The sequence below is a fragment of the Amblyomma mixtum genome, chromosome 8, assembly GCF_055824585.1.
Source record: "Amblyomma mixtum isolate Tamu chromosome 8, ASM5582458v1, whole genome shotgun sequence".
In the NCBI taxonomy this organism is placed as follows: Eukaryota; Metazoa; Arthropoda; class Arachnida; order Ixodida; family Ixodidae; genus Amblyomma; species Amblyomma mixtum.
Genome location: NC_143019.1, coordinates 51,917,524 through 51,932,810, shown reverse-complemented (window position 1 = coordinate 51,932,810; position 15,287 = coordinate 51,917,524).

Genomic DNA, 15,287 nt, shown 5'->3' with positions numbered 1-15,287 from the left:
GAGAGGAGGAAGCGTCCGCATCTCTCCTCCAACCTCTTTTCCCCCCATTCTCTCCTCTGGCTCCCCACCGCCGTGGGGATGTCGACGGAGGGAGCCGAAGCTGCGCTCAGCTGTGGACGAATATCGTGCAGCGCTGCGGAAAAAGCCGCTTATAACCGGCTACCAGCGGAGTGAGAGTGCAACTCCTCAAATTTGTCACCCCTGTCGAATTGGATAGTCATTTATACGCTGGAGACGACTCGAAGAGGGTTATGTTCTAGATACGTGATTCGAAGTTAGCTTGAGACGGTCGGCTGATTTGCCCGAGAGCCTTCAGAATGTGGGACTCCCTTGCCAAGCGAAGCACTGCGCCGAATTCGCGGCAGGTTGGAGGGCGCACGCGGGCGCTCTAGCAGTGGGAAGAAATCGAGCCTCGGCGAGGATGAAAAAAGAAAAACGAGAAAAAAAACGCGGCAAGGGATAAAAGCGGGACGGCGCAGCGCTAACTTTTCTGAGAGGAGGACAGCCGACGAAAAAGCAGGCGAGAAGGAAAATGGCTGCTCAAGAGAAAGAGAGATGGACAGGGGAAAGAAGAAAAAGGAAAGAACGAAAGAAGGGCGCAAACGAAGGACTCGAAGAGGGAGAAGATGGGAATATCGCCTCCGCGCCGCCGCCGAACGAAAATGGAAACGAGCTGGGGGTGTGGGATGGCGCTGGTGAGGAGTGTATCGTGCTCGAAGGGAAGGGGGAGGGAAAGTTAATAGAGAGAAGCGACGCAGGAATAAGGGACGGGCGAAAGAAGAGCAAAAACGGGACAGGCGCACAGCTAGAAGAGTACAAGCGAGGAAGACGAAGCACTACGCACACAGACGCGCAATGAAGGAAAACAAGAAGACGAAAAGGAAGTGTCTTCGCTGGAAGCAAGGGGGCAGCTCACGTTATAGTGTGGGTGGCTGGTGGGAATGGTGTGAGGAGGGAAAGACGCGGAGGCGAGGGCTGCGTTGAGAGAGCGCGCGAAGGAAGAGGGCACGCGGCAGACAGGATGGTCTGCTTCTGCTTTTAAACTTGGCCGCGGCGCGGCGTCGAGCCACCCGCCTGGCCGGCTACGTCGCTCCACCGCCGTCGGCAGGATCGATAGCCTTGCTAACGCGCCGCCGTCCCCTCTCCTGTGCCTCTCCTGGAAAAGTGGAGGGGCGCGAAACTGGCGGGAAGAGTTGTAGAGCGCCGCCGAAGAGAACGATACGAGGAGGAACCGGGGATCGCTGATCACTGCGCATGCGCCACATTTTCGCGGCGTGTTTCCATGGCGACTGTGGAGCGCGATGCGAGGGCTTCGCTAGCGCCCTCTCGAGGTGAAGCCAGACGAGCGTTGTGACGTAGCGAGGCGCGGGTAAAATCGGAGGAGGATGAGGGACGTCGGTTTCGTTCCACTGCTTCGCCCACACGTACTGACTTCTCTCTCGCTCACTCTTTCGCCTTTGTTATTTTCTTTCCCTCGTTCGCTCGCTGTCCGCTCCGACTCTCTCTCCGTCTCCGCGTCCCACTCGCTCATTGTCTGCTCCTTATTGGTTTGTTTTGTTTTTCCTCTCTCCACAGCGCGCGCATCCTCTCCGTTGGGGCGCTCCCTTCGCCTCTAATGGCGGGGAGGCTCGTTTGGCCGGCTGCAACCGCGCCGGCGTACATCTACCGTGGAGAGCGAGCGGTTACTGTCCTCCCCTTCAATAAGGATAAGTTTGAAGAAAAACAGAAAGCGTGGAAAGAAAAGAAGAAGGTGGAACGTAAAGACAAGGAAACTATCTCGGTTTATAGTCAAGATTGAAAAAGAAATACATTATAAACGCGAATTACTACCCTCCAACTTAGACGGAGAGAGAAATTAGCGCAAGACTGTGTGATGCATGTGTTCTAGCGGCGCTACACTTTCGAGTCGCATTCCGCGCCTCCATGCTTCAGGTACCCACGTGTGCCGCACAGGAAGATTTTGGCGCTGTTTCTTCAGCCTCACTGGAAACCGAAGCCTTAAAAAGAGCCTGCATTAGAGCGAGAGTATTAGACGATAAAAGGCTCGCTAATTGCTTTTTCTTTCCGGTCCAATAGTCCTTTCCCTGCCGGCCGTATGTTTGCCATCCGGGGAATATCATTGGATTGTTGCTGCAAGCCGGCAGCGGCTGTTGCCTGTTGCGACAAAAGTTCCGAGAAATTCCCCAGGCTGTTTCCTGACACTTGTCAAAGTAGAGTGATGGGTACAAGAAGGCTGGTGAGAGTTATCTCAAAAAAGATGCCACTGTTTGTTGCAGGGACCTTTCCAATTCTGTGAGTTGATAATTAGCATCTTCGCTTTGTTATTGCGGCTGTGCCGGTTGTCACCTCCTACCAAGTGTACTTTGCGTTACGTATCTTGTTCGAAACATTGTGCCATTTTTTTCACACTTAAGCCGAAGGACGGCTCGGCTCTGTACCGGGAAATGGGGTTTTCGTCCGAAGCATACGGACTTCACGATCTCGCAGACTCGTTGAACCCGCTTGAACGCGTGCTTTCCTCGTTCAAATAAAGCGCGCCCCGCGCCGTGGATGGTGGGATCGTTTCTTCCCATCATGCTCCGCGCTGGTTCGCGCGCGAAGTATTGAAATGGAGGGGAGAAGGAAAGAGCGAAAGAGAGAGTGGTGCTTGCGCAAGCCGAACGGTGGCGCAACTTATTTTCCGCGCGCACGGCTCGCGGCTTTTCCCTCCCGGTCGACGTCGTTGTACGGAGGAGCGCTCCGCGCCCTGCCGAGGTCGTTCGCTGAGCGGTGCGCGCTTACAAAACCTGGCCGATACAGCGTCTGCCCTCGAGAGTGTCCGATTTATTTCTTCGGTAGTTTTTTGTTGTTGTTAATTGGGGCTCTACAAACGTTTTCAACCACAGAAACGCCAAGGAGCTAACATAGAACATAATAGAAGCCCTAAAAATTCCGGAAACTGGTTTAACGCTCTAAGTCAGTCGAAAGTGCTTAAATAATTTTGAACACCTAGTGTTTTTAGCGTGCACTGGTATCGCTTAGCTCAAGGGTGTCTTTAAGTTGCTCCTTCATCTCAAAACAGCCTCTCCGGCCGGGACTCAATCCGACAACCTCATGCTGCCGAGCAGCCGAACGCCATTACCACTGAGCAACCGCGGCGGGAACCGGCAGTCCCTGGTTCATGCTGCGACCGAATTCAGCAGGTATTGTAGAAGTTGTGGAGCTTTCATTTGTAGCTGCACTAGGTAGGATGCTAATGACTATTTACCCCTTTGGAAACGTCAACCAGGGCATCCGAGATTCAGAGTGACGAGCTTAAAAGCACACTGGGGATAACTCCTTTCAATTATTTATTAGTAAAATTGATTCCGTGGCCGTTTCTGGCGGCAGCAAAAGAATCATTTATTGCAAAGATAATCGCATTCAAACTCGAGACCGAAAAGGGCTCCGTGATCACCGTTTTGAAGTGAATGGGGGTGTAGCGTAGCCTCTGAGATCTGCGACAGAATTTGCCGACGCAAGCAGTTTAGTTGTGAAATCGACCGGTGATGGCGACACTTGCATTATACCTTTTCTTCTTTTCGCGCGGTACGTTATTTATAAAGACCAGCCTCAATTTGACCTCAGTGTCCCCTTTAAGAAATTTTTTGAAATAACGCGGTCATGAGTGGCACGAAGTCAGGTACACTCCAAACCCGAATTAGTCTATATATAAGCATAGAGTTTCTTACGATTACCTAGTGGCAAAGCTGGCGGCGCTGCACTTCAGCCACCATGGACTCTCAAAGCATCATGGGACGGTGAGCTGCTTGGTGTGGGACAGTCGGATTTTTTCGGGAACATGGAGTGGCACTCTCATTCCGAAAACGCTGTTCGTGTTTGCGCAGACGACTTCGGCGCGAACGCAGTGTGCAAGTCAGCAAAAACGCAACAGCACATGACGCCAATAAAAGGTTTCCCTTTGCCGAAATGCCATTAAAATACCTTTTAAAGTGTTTAAACAACAACATTTTTTAAAACATATTTACTTTTAAAAAGGCGCCTGTTAAGGACGCAATATTAGTTTTTGTAGTGTGCACTACTTGGCCAATAGGAGAGCTAGCCATCTCTTAATTTGGGCAAACTTTGCATTTACGTGCTTTTCTGCTCATTTGTTGCAATCATTAGACAGAATATTGAATACTAGGTCATTCTTGATTATCGAACAGCGTTTATTTTAGCAATATTTTTTGGCCACAAATTGTAATTCTGCAGTCGGTAGCTCACCAGCCTATGATGCTTTGAGCGCCCATGGTGGCTGAAGTGGTCTTGAGGGGGCTCCACGCAAACTCCCATAGACGGGGCGGGAGCTCTCCCTCTAGGTAATAGTAAGAAACTCTATGTACATAAGAGTAAAAAGGGAGCATGGTGTCTTCTAGCGCACTGAATCTTACACTCTAAACAGAAGGGAGTAAAAAGAGAGTAAAGCTGTCCTCTAACTCCCTTTTATAAAAGGCTTTGTGATAGAGGAGAGCTTATACTCCCTTTTTATTCCCGTATAGGCGTATTCGAGTTTAGAGTGTACGGGCAGGCTATGCTGCCCAGTTCCGGAGTAGATTTTGATCCCTAAATGTACGGAATGCTAACTATTGGCGACGAAGACATATTCCCACCGCAAAGCATAGTAACTTGGCGCAGTTAGAAATGCGAGGAGGCGTTTAAACGCCACACCTGGGGTTAACACATTCAGGGGAATGAAAAATTGGTTAACCTCTTCGTGACTGCTAGAATTTCGCATGTTTTATGGTGGAATTTGTTTCCGTTTTCAACTGTACGTAGTACTTATTTTTAGCGATGGAAATCTACCCCATGGCTTGGACAGCATACCCTGCCCCCAAAAAACGAGTGCGCTAGAGGAGAGCTTATACTCCCTTTTTACTCCCGTGTAGGGTAATCCGTGTTTAGGGCGCAAGTGTAATTGCAGACGATTGGTAGTTGTCTTTGTCCTGCGGTCGGCGCAGCTAGTCTGATGATGATGATAACTGTCCTAATTTAGAGATCTTTCGCGAAAAAGGAAACAAGTGGAACGCTTCTGAAAAAAATGTAAATGCAGACGGGCTGCGCGCATAGCCCCGTGCCTGCCCCTCATGGGGGCGCTGCAGTCGGGCGCTGACCCCGCCTAGGTCTGCCAGGGTGCATATCCCGGAGGCCCTTCGGGGTTTGCGACGTAGATACCTCGTCTGTGGGGAAAGAAAAAGGACAACACTCGATAAGTACAGATCAGTAGGAAACGCAAGCCCATCCTGCTTCAGTTGTACTGTGTGTGTGTGCGTGTCTTCCTTTCTTTCTTTCTTTCTTTCTCTCTTTCTTTCTTTCTTTCTTTCTTTCTTTCTTTCTTTCTTTCTTTCCTACTTTCTTTCTTTCCTTCTTTCTTTTTTTCCTTCTTTCTTTCTTCCTTTCTTTCTTTCCTTCTTTCTTTCTTTCTTTCAGTCCTCGTCCATTGTGTTGCTTTGCCTCTTGTTGTTAAAGCTCTCCTGCACCATACAAGTTTTGTGATGAGCAATTTAATTGGCTGTGCTGAGTAAATTTTTCATAGGTTATCTACATGTCATAGTGCTATTTTTGAATAGAAAAATAAAAACATGAAATTGATGAAAGAGAAGCCCTTATTGGTGCTGCCACACCACTTGGTACTGTGGCGGCCTTCAAATTGATACCACTTATTTGGCCACTATACGGCCTTTTGAGTTTCGCCCCCATCGAAACGCGGCCGCCGCAGTCGGGTCCGAACCCGGGCACTCCGGCTCTGTAGACGAGCACCTTAACCACTGAGGCACCGCTGTGACGTTCCCGCCTGTCGGGGGTCAGTCACAATGCAACACAGTTGTTTGTTGCTATCTACGGGTTCTGCTGAAGCGAGGAGAAATGAGCCAACACACAACGCCTCCGAATCAACCTAATTTATTCTCACTCTGCCTGAAGGTGAAACTGGGAGTTCCGCTCACCGCTGTCTTGTATCAGGCGTCGCGGTGCAGTCCGGCCAACAGGTGCCTCGCTCTCGGCTGCTCTGGCAGGGTGGCGCTCAGGCTGGTGGCGGTCCCACGTTTTGGTGACTATGACGGGTGGTGGCGTCAGGCTTCTTGGGCGTCTCAGCTGGCGGTACTCTGACGGGTTGTGGCGTCCGGCTTCTTGGGCGTCTCGGCTGGCGGTCAGTTTGCAACGGATGCCCTCGGGTCCGGCCTCACCGACTACAGACCAGCGCGATCTGCTTCCGTCCACCTCGCCCGTCTCTGCCCGTTCTTCTTTGTCTCCCTGTCCCCAACGCGTCTCTCTGAGGACTCCCTTTCTTTCATTCGGTGTCCTCCTCGCCTCCTCTGCTGGGAACCCTCTTGGTGCTAACTTGCCGGCCTCCCCCGCCACCTCGAGCCATTAGTAAGGCCGTTGCGTTGCAAGACACTGCAGGCCTGTGGGCCCGCGAACTCCGGGAAGCTGTTTGTGCCGCGAGCGTTCCGGCCTACCCTCCGCGCCGCAGGGTGCCGGCCCCTTCGCGAACGCGGAGCTCATGTTCAGCCGAAGACGCACTCCTCTCGAAGTTGACATATTTATGAGGGTCACGGCTGTCCTCTCTCTTCTCGCATCGGAACCTGGGGTGGTCTCTTCCAAGAACCGCGGCTTGGACACGCGACCACGGCATTCGAAAACTTGGCCGTCAACGGACAAAGGGAGTCCTCCCTTAGCAGCGGAAGAGAGCAGCTGCCCGGGGAGATAGTTCCAAGGGCATGGGGCCCTCTTTTCTTTTGGGTTAACTTCCCTTAATAAAGACCCAACTCCTAGCCTTCTCCGAGTCCACAGCCCATACCTCGCAACAAGGCCGTCTGCAGGCACGCATGCGTGCACACACAAACGCACAAACGTGCCTGTCTCTGCGCCAAAGGGGGGGGGGGGGGGGGGGGGAGTTGGGGACGCGCTGCAAAACGGGCCGCAGGGATGCGTGTGGTCGCGCAGGGCTCCCCGCGCGGCCTCTCCTCCTTAGCCCTCTGGCTATTTCGCACGTCTCTGTGTTGCGCCCGCTGCATTCCACACAACCGCCTTCGCTGACGGGACAGGGCGATAATTTTGAGCCAGACACAATGTCTCTGGTGTTAGTCGATGGAGAGAGTTCTTTGGGCCATGCCTAGGCCTCCCGTACACAGACCTTCACACCGCGGCGGGTGCGGAAAAAATTGCGGACACTTTTTGCTGACGCGGCAGAGTCGTATAATACTCTCGCATTAAAACACGTTGTCTGGGTCTCTATGGCTCCCCTCCATGCTATACTTGACATATTCCTTCCACATTTTTTTATTGCGAAAGCAGTACTACTCCCAAGAATGGCCTTTCGCGTAGTGGCGGCCACTTGGCACGTTTGACCTTTAGAATGACCCCTGACGTCATACCATGCCTAGTGACGTCACAGCGTGACGTCATACCAGGGGCGAGAGACGGGCTACCAACTCGGCTCGTCGGGTAACGGCGGCCGTTTGGCACGGCGCGCCGCGCTCCTCCCACTAGAGGCGCTGCATATGCAATATAAAACACCTGCTTTCGCAACCTACCAGGCTTAATCAAAGATAAGCCCCCACCAATTTTTCTTTCTTACCCTTCAGACGTAATTGAAATGCTTAATTTTCCGGTATAGAACCACAAATGTCCGCGGCTTCCATGGCAGCAGACAAATGCGGAAGTCTTTCCCTTTACTCTCTTCTCCCTCCCTTTCCACGACCTTTTCGTTATCGCTATCATCATCATCACTGTCATCACCACTAAACATCTCTATCACGATCGCTACCTACCATCATGACTATCATCATCACCGCTATCACCAGCTATCACTATCGCTATCCGAATGGGTGAACGAGGACCCCAGTGACGTCACAGGGGACCAAGTTCCGGCGACACATTTTGCTGGCACTTCCGGCGTCAACACAGCCACCAAATGCTTTCGCATTAAAAAAAAAAAAAGGATGCTGGCAAACGTTTGCTCTTTGCTGCCGGGTTTCCGCTTTGATCAATGGGCGGCCCGAGCGCGAGATGGAGCCGCTACGCCGTGGAGCGCTTTTCGCAGAAGTCGGTGAGCGGAAAACTGCCACCGTCGCTGCCGCCGTCGCCGGCCTGTTGCTCGTGCGTTCGTCCGCGTCACTCTGGCGGAAACGTCCTTTGCCAACAGCTCCGCTCCTCCTCCTCCTCCGCAGTCGCTGGCAGCATCGCCCGAGGACAACGCGACGGCCACGTCTACGCTGCAGCGGGATGCATGCAATACCTGCTGGAATATACCCCCATACTTAAAAAATCGGCTTTTGCGTTATAAATAAAAATGCCACCAAGATTGCACAATAAACTCTTGGAGGAATTGGTATCACTTAAAACCAGCAGCAGAGAAGAAACAGACGCAAGGAAGAAACACACAGACGTGGACGAGGCTGAGAGTTTGTGTTTTTCTTTCTTGTGTCTGTTTATTCTCTGCTACTGGTTTTAAGTGATCGCGCACCAACTAGTTCAACAATCCACCTTATTAAGGAATTATTAATACGAAAGCTCCATGTCCAAAGTTCTTGGGCAAAAGTTTTGAATATTTGAATATTGTAAGGTACTGTTATGGAAATAATGAAGGTAATTAATGGTCCATTCTTCCGATGTGTAGTAAAATCTCTTTTAACGTTTTTCCATCGCTCGAATCGAGTAGTTAAGACTGCCACAGAAAACCAATGGGAAACGCTTTTGACGAACGCAAAAATGTTAATATATATAATTAATTTCAAGCTTGCCGACGGAAGATCTGTGGTTATATTGGTTGTTATACTGAAATCTTTGAATATAGGAAAAAATTGCGTTCATTAACTCCTTCCGATTAAAAACAACGCTTTTTTTTCCAGAATTGCTAGGAAAGAAAGAAACGAAAACCCGCCATCGCCCCAAAAAGTGGGAAGGCTTTATCGTAGTTCCATCGAGCAGACGTGCGAAAGCATGTGTTCAGCCTGTTTGGCTCATGGTTTTTCTTTGCTGGGTCGTTGGCACGTCCGGCGACGATATTAGAATCGGGTTAAGCCCTGATTGAGGTTAAGCTGATCTGATCTGTTCGCGTCGCAGGTGGAAGTTGATGAAGACGACGATGTGCAGTGCACTGCGCGAGGGTGTGTTGCAGTTCGCACACGAGGCGCGATCGGCTTTCGGCACTATTTCCATGCAATAAAGAAAAAAAGGCTGCCACCGTCTGGAAGACGTTGAAGTAACGAGCGTTAGCAGTTTGGTTCACTAGGACTGATATCAATGAGATGCGAGATGTGTTGTTTTCTAGTTGCTGCCACAGATGGCGCTGTGATCTCAGAGTGGTAGCAGACCCCACGAAATCTCTGAACGTGATGAGTAGTTGCTGCAACAGATGGCGTTGTGATCTCAGGGTGGTAGCAGACACCACGAAATCTCGGAACGTGATGAGTAGTTGCTGCAACAGATGGCGTTGTGATCTCAGGGTGGTAGCAGACACCACGAAATCTCGGAACGTGATGAGTAGTTGCTGCCACAGATGGCGCTGTGATCTCAGAGTGGTAGCAGACCCCACGAAATCTCGGAACGTGATGAGTAGTTGCTGCAACAGATGGCGTTGTGATCTCATGGTGGTAGCAGACACCACGAAATCTCGGAACGTGATGAGTAGTTGCTGCAACAGATGGCGTTGTGATCTCAGGGTGGTAGCAGACCCCACGAAATCTCGAAACGTGATAAGTACGAGCTAACGCTCTCCAAAAACTGCGGCGATAGCACAGTGTCCTCGCGCAGTGGCCAGCGAACCTGATCTGTTGGCGTCGCCGCGGGTTCGGAACCCAGTCGCAGCAATATTTATTTTATTCCTGCATCCCACAACCTTGGGCTCAACAGTCATGTATACTGTCACCGGGGCGATGATTTACGCATTTTCCCTTCAGCAATCCACGTTTCATCGATCAGGCGGTCCTCATTCAGGGGCATAACTGTGCAATCGCAGGCCACTTATGTTCTCACTGGTACGGTATGTAGCGTGGAACTACATGCACTGTGTGGCCGGTGCCTCAGTGGTAATGGCGCTCAGCTGCTGACCCGAAATACGCGAGTTCGATCCCGGCCGCGGTGGTCGAATTTAGATGGAGGTGAAATTCTAGAGGCCCATGTGCTGTGCGATGTCAATGCACGTTAAAGAACCCCAGGCGGTCGAAATTTCCGGAGCCCTCCACTACGGCGTCCATCATAGCCTGAGTCGCTTTGGGAAGTTAAACCCCCTTAAACGAAACTAAATCATAAACCTATTGTTTAGTTTAGGGTTTACGGGTGTTCAACATCCCAAAGCGACTCAGTCTGTAAGGGAAGCCTTAGTGGAGGGCTCCGGGAATTTCGACCAGCTGGGGTCCTTTAACGTGCACTGACGCTGCACAATACACGGGCCTCTAACATTTCGCCTTCATCGAAATTCGACGGCACTCCCGGCTTAAGCGGCCAACTCTATCTATGTATATCCGGTGAGTTAGAACATATATATTTAGCTCATTCTTAGTCGTTCGTCCTGTGTCGCCGGCCGCCATGTCTCTCAGGAAATCCGGATTTTTTTGTGTTTTTTCCATAGCTTACGCCATGCGCCTTCCGGTGTTTCCTCACTCGTTTCATGTCGGCACAGTCCGGGTTGGCTCTACAGAAGCGAGCGAAAAATTTCAACGAATGCGTAAAATAAAGAAGTCTACTTAAACTCACGTCTAAAAGCTTTGAGAGGCGCTTCAGTGTGGATGCGCTGTGGACAAACTCGGCTCAATTCAATATATTACGCTGTAAATGTTGGGGGGGGGGGGGGGGGTAAACTTCATGGATAAAAAGGCTCGGCAAGCAACTACGGAGGATTTATTTGGGATCCCTACTTTTGTGCTTCACAGGAATATTTAGCGCAAAAGACGGGACGACAGAAAGAAAGAAAGAATAGACGAACACGAGCGCTACTGGCAACTGCTTTACTGAAGCGAGAACAAGGCATATAAATACGCTTCTGGCCTGCGCCAGCGCTACCTACCCAAGGAATTTGAGATCTACATAGGAAATAATATAAGACGCGATACTTTCAGCGATGTAATTGATTTCCTGATGCAGAATCCAAGAAACCGAGCACGGCACGTCGCTGACACAATGTAGGTGAGGAGCAGGTTGACGTCGAGAAGTTGATTAGAAGACACATATAAAGAAGGCACATATATATAAGTGTGCTCTCTATTGAGGCGAACTTAAACGCCGGACGTTTCTGCAAATTCCGAGACGCATCAAAATGGAATTTTCTCGGCATGGTGTCGAACATGCTTTCTGGTGGTGGCTGAAGAACCAGAAGACAAAGAAAAAAAAAACACCGTAAGTTAGAAGAAATAACTGCCAAAAAAAAAGAAAAAAAAAGAAACTATTCCCAATGGAGCAGCGTCAAGCCGCTGTAATGCGGCCCTTCTTTTTTTCCAGTGATAGCAAAAGCTTTGTCTTCTCGACATCACTGTAATTCATGTCCTACACTCTTGAACAAAACTTTTAAATAATGGAAAACAGTAAGGTACTGCTACAGAAATACTCAAGGTAACGGTCCATTCTTCTGACAAGTAGCAAAATATTTCTTCTATAGTGTTTCCATTGCTGGCACGTAGCAGTTAAGACTACCATAGAAAAGCAATGCGGAACGCTTTAGACAACAGCAGAAACGTTAATAGCCAAAACAATTCAAGCCTGCAGACGGCAGATCTGCGGATATATTGATTGTTATAGAGGCAAATCTTAAAATATCTGAAAAAAAAGATGGCGCTTCTAAACTCTTTGCCGTTCCAAAATGCTTTTCTCCACAATTGTTGGGTATGTTCAACACCAGCAAAGCTACACCCATTGCCAGACAAAGGCCTCTGCCATTGAATTAGCGCTGTCCACCATCTGTGGCCACCGTTTCTCCGCTGACCTCACCCGTCCATATGATTCCCTGCCCCCCCTCCTGCTACGTTTACTTTTCTGTGAGCTGTTACCCTTAAGGACCCGCGGTTATCTTCCTTTTGCATTACATGCCCTGCCCAAGTCTATTTCTTCCTTTTGATTTTGAGCTAGGATATAATTCCTCACTTTTGTTTTCTGACCCATGCACTCTGTCCTCCTCCTGTCCCTTAACGTGCACCTATCATTTTCCTTTCCATAGTTCGCTGCAGTTACTGCCCGCAATTGAACTGTCGAGCCATTTCGTTAGCCCCCAAGTTTCTGCCCCATTGATGAGCACTGCCAAGACACAAGTGTTATATACTTTCCTCTTGAAGGATATTTCTAATCACGCTCTCCTGTATCAACCCCAGACGAAGACAAGTCCCCTTGTCGAAACGTTGGCTCTAGCAACCTGAGGTTTTCCCCTCCCTTGTTCATTTTGTGATCGCCAAGGACCATCTACCGCACCCTCTCTCTACCATGGACTGCAGCATTAAGTGATTTACCCGCCGCGGTGGCTCAGTGGTTAGGGCACTCGTCTACTGAACCGGAGTACCCGGGTTCGAACCCGACCGCGGCGGCAGCGTTTCCATGGGTGTGAAACGCAAGAGGCGCCCGGGTGCTGTACGATGTCAGTGCACGTTAAAGATTCCCAGGTGGTCGAAATTATTCCGGAGCCCTCCACTACGGCACGTGCCCTATTCCCTCCGTCCGCCGCGGTGGCTCAGTGGTTATGGCGCTCGGCTGCTGACCCGAAAGACGCGGGTTCGATCCAGGCCGCGGCGGTCGAATTTCTATGCAAGCGAAATTCTAGAGGTTCGTGTACTGTACGTGCGATGCCAGTGCACGTTAAAGAACCCCAGGTGGTCGAAATTTCCGGAGCCCTTCACTACGGCGTCTCTCATAGCCTGAGTCGCTTTGGGACGTTAAACCCCATAAACCAAACCAAACCTCTTGCCTCCTTTCTTCTTTCAGCCGCTTCTTTATCCCTTCCCTTACGGCGCGGTTCAGGTGTCCACCGAGATATGTGAGACAGGTACTGCGCCATTTTCTTTCCCAGAAAACCAATTTACCAATTTATTTCTCGAGAGCATGTGACCTGATCAACGCTGGGGAGATCTTCGCTCCTATTACTACACGCTGCGACGACACCGATGACTTCTGATCCTAGGAAAGTGCTTCCTAGTTATCGCTGAAAAAGGGGACAAAAGAAAAATGGTACGATGGCTGGCTTAATAAAATGCACGATCGACTGGTCTCTGTCCGCTTCGATGAATCATTCAAATTCCACTAGCAGCGTGTAAAGCGGAGGAAAGGTCAGACGCCAGCCTGACAAGAAAATCGCGCTTTCAACTCACAAATTTTTGTCCTGTTCCACGGGACGTGCCGCACCGATACGGCGTCGTGAGCATGTGGAATTATTGCTCAGGTTCTGTACGCCGTAATTCTCCAAGTAGGAAATAAAAGAAAGAAGATGAGAAACGAGGGGAAGAAAATAAAAAGAAAGAAAGAAAGAAAGAAGGAAAGAAAGAAAGAAGGAAAGGAAGAAATAAAGAAAGAAGGGAAGAAAGAAAGAAAGATAGGAAGAAATAAAGGAAAGAAGAAAGAAAGAAAGATGGAAGGAAGGAAGGAAGGAAGAAAGAAAGATAGGAAGAAAGAAAGGAAAGAAGAAAGAAAGGAAGAAGGAAAGGAAGGAAGGAAGGAAGGAAGGAAGGAAAGAAGGAAGGAAATGGAGGGAAGGAAAGAAAGGGGAAGGAAGGAAAGGGAAAAGAAAGAAAGGAGGAAGGAAAGAAGGGGAGAAATGAAGGAATTAATTAAGGACTCAAACAACGAAACAGAGAAGGAAAGAATGAAGCAAATAAAAAGATAGGGATTAGAAAGGAAGAACTCGAATAGCGAAGGGAGGAAGGAAGGAAGGAAGGAAGGAAGGAAGGAAGGAAGGAAGGAAGGAAGGAAGGAAGGAAGGAAGGAAGGACTTAAACGGCAAAACAATGGAGGATATAATAAAAGAAGCAAATCAAAAGAAGGGGATTAGTGAGGAAGAGCTCGAATAACGAAGGAAGGAAGAAAGGAAAGAATTAAGGTAGGACTTAAACAACGAAACAAGAGAAAAAAAGAAGCAAATAAAAAGAAATGGATTAGAAAGGAAGAACTCGAATAACGAAGGAACGAAGAAAGGGTTAAGTTTAGAAAGCGCGAAAGAAAGAATGGAAAGAGCGGAAGGACAGACGGGTTTGTCCCTGGGAAAGCGTTGAGCTGATGCCACGGTTTTGTAACCTATTCCTCTTCCGTGGCTCGGCTGACATTTGTTGCTCACGGCCTCGGCCTGCGGAGTTTCATCCTTTAGAAATTCGCCTCCATACTGTATCACTGGTAGCTCGCTTCTCGACTTTAAAACCCTGTCAGCGCGCCGAATTTCTGCCCTGCGCGGATAAGATGCATTTGTATGACAGCAGATATTGGATTAGACAAATTCAAAAGGACAAATACGTACTTGCATAAAGCCACGTCCGGCGAAAAACGGATAGTGGGAGTATTCGCAGTTCGCCGCCTCAATCGTGCCGAGAGCTTTGGGGTCTAGGTGGAGTAAGATATCCTGTTATTAGTCATAACAGGATATCTCAATGAGAGATGAGTTCATGGAACGAAGTATTATGTTTGACCGTTCTTGAGTGTTTTATTTATTTATCCGATACTGCCAGCCATATGTAAAGGTTTTACAGGAGCGAAAGCAAAAAGGAAAGTGAAAAAAGAAAGAATACACCAGAATACAGGTACCCGTAATTAAAAAAAAAATGCTTGCTGTTACCCAGTGCTGATGTGTAAAGATGGCATAATAGCTGTAATCAGTACACTCTCAGTAACAAAAATATCTAACAGATGCGCAACACTGAATACCTTGAAAACAAAACAAGCTCAAAAGTTCTGAAAAAGAAGAGTATCATCAATACTTTTTACAGAGGCTTCAACGGCCGTTATGGGGTCAGCACCGTTAGGCAGATAATTGCACTCAATAATCGCTCTGAAAAAAAAAAAGTAAGCATAAAGCAATCAGCGCGGACACAAGAAGCTAAAGTGAACATGCAGTTTTATGATTTCTCGCTAGAACGATTTTTTAGTCTTATTTATTTTATTAACTTTTTTCTTCCCGAACATTTTCATAAAAATGATGAAGTGTTAACGAGGTACAGTGGGTGGGTTTTTGTCTGCACAACAATGTTTTGAGCTGCTTTTGGATTTGGATTTTTTGCGGGGTTCGCATAAGTTTTTTTTTTTTTAAGTTTAAGTTTTGATTGTCTCCTCTTCGTTCTTCTATAAGAGCCTCACAACGCTTACAG